Source organism: Pan troglodytes, chromosome 1 (genome assembly GCF_028858775.2).
Source record: "Pan troglodytes isolate AG18354 chromosome 1, NHGRI_mPanTro3-v2.0_pri, whole genome shotgun sequence".
NCBI lineage: Eukaryota > Metazoa > Chordata > Mammalia > Primates > Hominidae > Pan > Pan troglodytes.
This window is the reverse complement of record NC_072398.2, coordinates 222,587,132-222,593,965: the sequence shown is the minus strand read 5'-3', so window position 1 is coordinate 222,593,965 and position 6,834 is coordinate 222,587,132.

Sequence of the window (6,834 nt, the reverse complement as noted above, 5' to 3'; positions counted from 1 at the left end):
GTCTGGAACATGGTAATCATCCATAACAATCCATTCCAGTATCAACAGACTATCAGCAAAGGTAACAATAGTCTATATTAAGTATCAAGAAAGATAAATGGCCAGGCACGGTGGCTCACACCTGTAATCCCAGCACTTTGGGAGGCCGAGGCATGTGGATCACCTGGGGTCAGGCATTTAAGACCAACCTGGCCAACATGGTGAAACCCCGTCTCTACTAAAAATACAAAAATTTGTGGTACACACCTGTCGTCCCAGTTACTCGGGAGGCTGAGGCAAGGGAATCTCTTGAACCTGGGAGGTGGAGGTTGTAGTGAGCCGAGATGGCACCACTGAACTCCAGCCTGGGTGACAGAGCAAGACTCCATCTCAAAAAAAAAAAAAAACATAAATGAGCTGTGTGACCCAGCCCAGTGTTGGTGCAGACCAGATGCTTCTTGAATGCTGTTTGAACGATGCTTCTTGAATGCTGTTTGAACGAATGAACAAATGACTCAGTGCAAATGACCCAGAGCTCAAATTTTGTCTGCTGGGCTGGGCTCACTCAGAGTGTGCTCCTCAAGGCCTCTCCCTGACCCCAACCACAAGAAGTCACCTAGGCCCTGATCCTGCCCTTCCAACCTGTTCAGTCCAGGTTAACCTGGGGTTCCTGGACCAGCTCCCAAGATGGGTGGGCACTGGACCTGCCCAAACCAGGTGGCTCCCCCCTGGAGTTCCCAGATACCTCACCTGTGCCCAGAACACGCCCATCCAAGGTGTCTTCACGGGAAGGGACAGTGGGACCTCCAGGCCATGATTACAAGAACTAGTTCTGGCCAGGGGTGGTGGCTCATGCCTGTAATCTCAGCACCATGGGAGGCTGAGGTGAGAGGATGGCTTGAGCCCAGGAGTTCAAGATCAGCCTGGGCAACATAGTGAGACCTTGTCTCAAAATAAATAAACACATAAATAAATAAAATAAAATAACTCAGCCAGGCACAATGGCTCATGCCTGTAATCCCAGCACTTTGACAGGCCAAAGCAAGAGGATCACTTGAGCTCAGGAGTTTGAGACAAGCCTGGGCAACATGGTGAAACTCTGTCTCTATCAAAACTACAAAAATTAGCTAGGCATTGTGGCACATGTCTGTGGTCCCAGCTGCTTGAGAAGCTGAGGCAGGAGGATTGCTTGAGCCCAGGAGGCAGAGGTTGCAGTGAGTCCAGATCGTGCCACGGCACTCCAGCCTGGGTGATAGAGTGAGACTCCATCTCAAATAAATAAATAAATAAATAAAGTAAAAGAACTAGTTCTGGCTGGGCGCAGTGGCTCATGTCTGTAATCCCAGCACTTTGGGAGGCCAAGGCAGGCAGATCACGAGGTCAGGAGTTCGAGACCAGCCTGGCCAATATGGTGAAACCCCATCTCTACTAAAAATACAAAAATTAGCCGGGCTTGGTGGCGTGCACCTGTAGTTCCAGCTACTCAGGAGGCTGAGGCAGAAGAATTGCTTGAACCTGGGAGGAGGAGGTTGCAGTGAGCCGAGATCACGCCACTGAACTCCAGCCTGGGTGACAGAGCAAGATTTAGTCTCAAAAAAAAAAAAAAAAAAAAAAAAGAACTAGTTTCCACCTCAACTCAGACACACATGTTGCCTTTCCAAAGGGTTCCAGCCACAGGGCCATCGCTGAGCTGACATCGTGGAGCCCTGTCTCTGTGGTAAGAATTTTCACCTCCATGGCCACATTCTGTGCTGTGCGGGGTAAATGCTGAACAACCAGCTATCTGGAGGGCAGGTTGGGGTGGGGGAGAGTACGCATACATATGTGAACATAGAGTATAAATCCTACCACAAATAAGTACTTGATTACTACCTGACCCAACAAAAGAAATAGCTCATAGTTTTTTTTGTTTTTAGTTTTGTTTTGTTTTGTTTTGTTTTGAGATGGAGTCTCGCTGTGTCACCCAGGCTGGAGTGCAATGGCATAATCTCAGCTCACTGCAACCTCCACCTCCCGGGTTCAAGCAATTCTCCTGCCTCAGCCTCCTGAGTAGCTGGGATTACAGGCGCCCAACATCACACCCGGCTAATTTTTGTATTTTTAGTAGAGACAGGGTTTCACCATGTTGGTCAGGCTGGTCTCAAACTCCTGACCTCGTGATCCACCTACCTCGGCCTCCCAAAGTGCTGGGATTACAGGCGTGAGCCACTGAGGCTGGCCCAGAAATAGCTCATGGTATTGATGAGTGAGTGTGATTCTAATATGAGGGTTGATTGGCATTTTCATGTATGTCAATGAGTAAGAAACAGTGAAACAAAAAAGACATTCGGCAGGCCCTTTAAATCTGTGGATTTCACATTCATGGATTCAACTAACCATGGATCTAAAATATTCATTCAAAAAAAATGGACGGTTGCATCTGTACCAAACATGTACAGACTTCTTATTTTTGTCATTATTTCCTAAATAATACAGTATAACAACTATTTACACCGCATTTACATTGTATTAGGTATTATAAGTAGTGTAGAAATGATTTCAGATATACGAGAGGATATGTGTAGGTTATATGCAACTACTACACCAATTTATATAAGGGATTTGAGCATTCGTGGATTTTGGTATCCAAGGGAGGGTCCTGAAACTAATGGGTCCAGATGGGACAACAAGGCCTCAGGGAAGGAAGGTAAGTGGTTGCCCAAGATTGAAGCTTATAAATGTCAGGATCTGAGGTCGGGAGTTCGAAACCAGCCTGACCAACATGGAGAAACCCCGTCTCTACTAAAAATACAAAATCAGCCGGGCGTGGTGGTGCATACCTGTAATCCCAGCTACTTGGGAGGCTGAGGCAAGATAATTTCTTGAACCCGGGAGGTGGAAGTTGCAGTGAGCCTAGATCGCGCCGCTGCACTTCAGCCTGGTGACAGAGTGAGACTCCATCTCAAAATAAATAATAAATAAATGTCACGGCCAGGGTTTGAACTCACACCTGGAGCCTATGCTTCCAAACTCTCGGCCTGCAACTTGCCAGGGCCCAGCTTGCCCTTTGGTGGGTGGGAGTGATAGAGTTGGAGGCCCCATCCTGTTCAGGTCCAGCTCCAAACCTCACAGGCCTGGCCTGACACCTCCACTGCTCTGTGTCCTCCAGGTCCTGGGCTCCTTCTTCCACCTGGGTGGCTGGGTCTGGGATACCAAGGGACAACTATATATTGGAACGTTACTTTTTTTTGCTAAATTGGATAACAGCTTTGAATACTGGGAGAATAGTTCCTTATCTTTTGTACTATTCACAATGTTATTGCTAGAAGTACAATTCACTTTCAAGTTTAATTTGCAATATTAACTTTTTGTTTTGGAGTCTCACTCTGTGGCCCAAGCTGGAGTGCAGTGGCACAATCTCGGCTCAGTGCAACCTCCACCTCCTGGGTTCAAGTGATTCTCCTGCCTCAGCCTCTCAAGTAGCTGGGGTTACAGGTATGCGACACCACACCAAGCTAATTTTTGTATTTTTAGTAGAGACTGGGTTTCATCATGTTGGCCAGGCTGGTCCTGAACTCCTGACCTCAGTGATCTGCCCACCTCGGCCTCCCAAATGCTGAGATTACAGGTGTGAGCCACCGTGCCTGGCCAATATTAACATTTTCTCCATTGCTTTCTTAAATCTAGAAAATCAACAAAAGAGTAAAGAAAGCCCTGGCTGAGAGCATTTGCCCATTTCTGTGGTGTAAATACTCCCAGCGCAGTTGGTTTTGAGGTCCCAGAGTGACATTGTTGAATGTGGAGTTGGGAAGAGGTGTTCAGTAGCCACCATTACTAGTACTTCCACCAGGCAGAGACCATGGATATAAATAACCTCAGGGCATAGGTAAAATGTAGTAAGATAATTAGGAAGCCAGGAGTCTTGAGTCTTTAGAGCTTTGTTTTTCATATAATTTATTTAATCGTAAGTGTATAGAACTTAATTGTTAATGATGGCTGTATTTACAAACTGGCTCCAATGATTTCTGAAAATCATCAGTCAACCCTCCTGAGTCAGTACAAGTCAGCTCCACAGTGCCGTGAACCCATTCCCCTACAGCTCTATAGGAAAGGTCTTACTAGCTCTATTTTACAGCTCAGGAAGCTGAGGCTCAAAGGCCACACAGCAAGGCCTTGAGTGCAGGAGGGCTTAATGCTGAGATGATTGGAGTCCTGCACAAGTTACTTAAGTCGGGTAGCGTGAGCAGAAACTGAACCACAAGTGTGTTTGGGGATTTGTGGTGTCAGGAAACACTTAAGATACTTCTCTACCAGTCTGGTCTGGCCTCCAGATAGCACAGTCCCTGCTTGTATAATCCAGTAGAATAAAGTTGCAACAGTCGGCCTGCAAAAGAAGATAACGTGGTGGCAGAAAGCCCTTTGACCAGGACACTACCACACTACCATAACACCACACCACCACACTACCAGAACACCACGCTACCACACCACACTACCATAACACCACAACACCACACTACCACAACACCACGACACCACACGACCACACCACCACACTACCACACCACCACACTACCACACCACCACACTACACCACACCACAACACCACACTACCACAACACCACACTACCATAACACCACACCACCACACTACCAGAACACCACACCACCACACTACCACACCACCACAACACCACACTACCACAACACCACACTACCACAACACCACACCACCACACTACCATAACACCATGCTACCACACTACCACACCACCACACTACCAGAACACCACATTACCACAATACCACACCACCACCACACCACACCACCACACTACCACACCACCACACCACACCACCACAACACCACACTACCACAACACCACACCACCACACTACCACACCACAACACCACACCACCACAACACCACACTACAACACCACACCACAACACCACACCACCACACTACCATAACACCACACTACCACACCACCACACTACACCACGCCACAACACCACACTACCATAACACCACAACACCACACTACCACACCACCACACCACACTACCACAACACCAGAACACCACAACACCACACTACCACAACACCACAACACCACACTACCACAACACCACAACACCACACTACCATAACACCACACTACCACACCACACTACCATAACACCACAACACCACACGACCACACCACCACACGACCACACCACCACACTACCACACCACCACACTACCACACCACCACACTACACACCACACCACCACAACACCACACTACCACAACACCAGAACACCACAACACCACACTACTACGCCACCACAACACACCACACTACCACAACACCAGAACACCACACTACCACAACACCACACCACACTACCACAACACCACAACACCACACTACCACAACACCACACTACCACACCACCACAACACCACACCACCACACCACCACACTACCACAACACCACACTACCACACCACACTACCACAACACCACAACACACTACCACACCACAACACACCACACTACCACAACACACTACCACAAAACCACACTACCACAACACCACAACACCACACGACCACACCACACCACACTACCACAACACCACATTACCACAACACCACAACACCACACTACCACAACACCACAACACCACACTACCACAACACCACAACACCACACCACACTACCACACCACCACAACACACTACCACAACACCACACAACACCACACCATACTACCACAACACCACAACACCAGACTACCACACCACCACACCACCACACTACCACACTACCACACTACCACAACACCACACTACCACACTACCACACTACCACAACACCACACTACCACAACACCACAATACCACAACACCACACTACCACAACACCACAACACCACACTACCACAACACCACACTACCACAACACCACAATACCACAACACCACACTACCACAACACCACAACACCACACTACCACGACACCACGACACCACAACACCATGACACCACAACACCACACTACCACAACACCACAACACCACACTACCACAACACCACAACACCACACTACCATAACACCACACTACCACAACACCACGACACCACAACACCACACAACCACACCAGAACACCACAACACCACACTACCACAACACCACACTACCACAACACCACAACACCACACTACCACAACACCACACTACAACACCACAACACCACACCGCCACAACACCACACTACCACAACACCACAACACCACACTACCATAACACCACACTACCACACCACACTACACCACAACACACTACCACAACACCACAACACAACACCACACTACCACAACACCACACTACCACAACACAACACCACATGACCACAACACCACACTACCACAACACCACACTACCACAACACCACAACACCACACTACCACAACACCACACTACCAGAACACCACACCACCACACCACACTACCACACCACCACCACACCACACTACCACAACACCACACAACACCACACCATACCACCACAACACCACAACACCAGACTACCACAACACCACACCACCACACTACCACACTACCACACTACCACACTACCACAACACCACACTACCACACCACCACACTACCACACCACCACACCACCACACCACCACAACACCACAACACCACACTGCCACACCACAACACCACACTACCACAACACCACACTGCCACACCACCACAACACCACACTACCACAACACCACACTACCACAACACCACAACACCACACTACCACAACACCACAACACCACACTACCACGACACCACGACACCACAACACCATGACACCAC